Source organism: Solanum tuberosum, unplaced genomic scaffold (genome assembly GCF_000226075.1).
Source record: "Solanum tuberosum cultivar DM 1-3 516 R44 unplaced genomic scaffold, SolTub_3.0 scf00074, whole genome shotgun sequence".
Classification (NCBI taxonomy): Eukaryota; Viridiplantae; Streptophyta; class Magnoliopsida; order Solanales; family Solanaceae; genus Solanum; species Solanum tuberosum.
The window spans coordinates 716,773-717,477 of NW_006238998.1; positions in this window are offsets into that span (position 1 = coordinate 716,773).

Below are 705 nucleotides of genomic sequence, written 5' to 3' on the forward strand. Positions count from 1 at the left end.
CACGGACCCTATGCTAATTCTAGCCAACACTAGTACAAAATTAAAACAACTATCAAATTTTGATACAGGAAAGAAATCAAACAAAGTAAACTACTAGAGAAAAACTATATCCTATCGTTGGCTAGATTGTACATCTTGGGTTGCCTCCCAAACAACGCTTGATTTAACGTCGCGGCATGATGCAAGTTTCTTGATTACACAAACTTCATTAAGATTGTAGGTCTCAATTACTTCTTGCACACTTTCAGCATTTCCCAGATAGATCTTGATCCTTTTCCCGTTTACCATGAACCTTGTTCCTTCACTATTCTCAAGCTCAACCGCTCCATGGGGGAGCACTTTTGTGAGCAAAAATGGCCAAGTCTATTTGGACTTGAGTTTGCTTGGAAACAAGCGCAACCTAGAGTTGAATAGAAGTACAAGATCACCAACCACAAATTCACGCTTTTCAATTCTTTGATCATGGTACCGCTTCATCTTCTCTTTGTACAAGGCTGAACTTTCGTAAGCTTTTAGGCGAAACTCATCAAGAATATTCAAGTCATTCATTCTTTGATTTGATGTGGCGCCCCAATCCAAATTTAACTTCTTCATTGCCCACATAGCCTTATGCTCTAGCTCTACTGGTAAATGACAAGACTTCCCATATACAAGTTGGTAAGGAGACATACCTATAAGGGTCTTGTATGCCGTGCGATAGGCCCA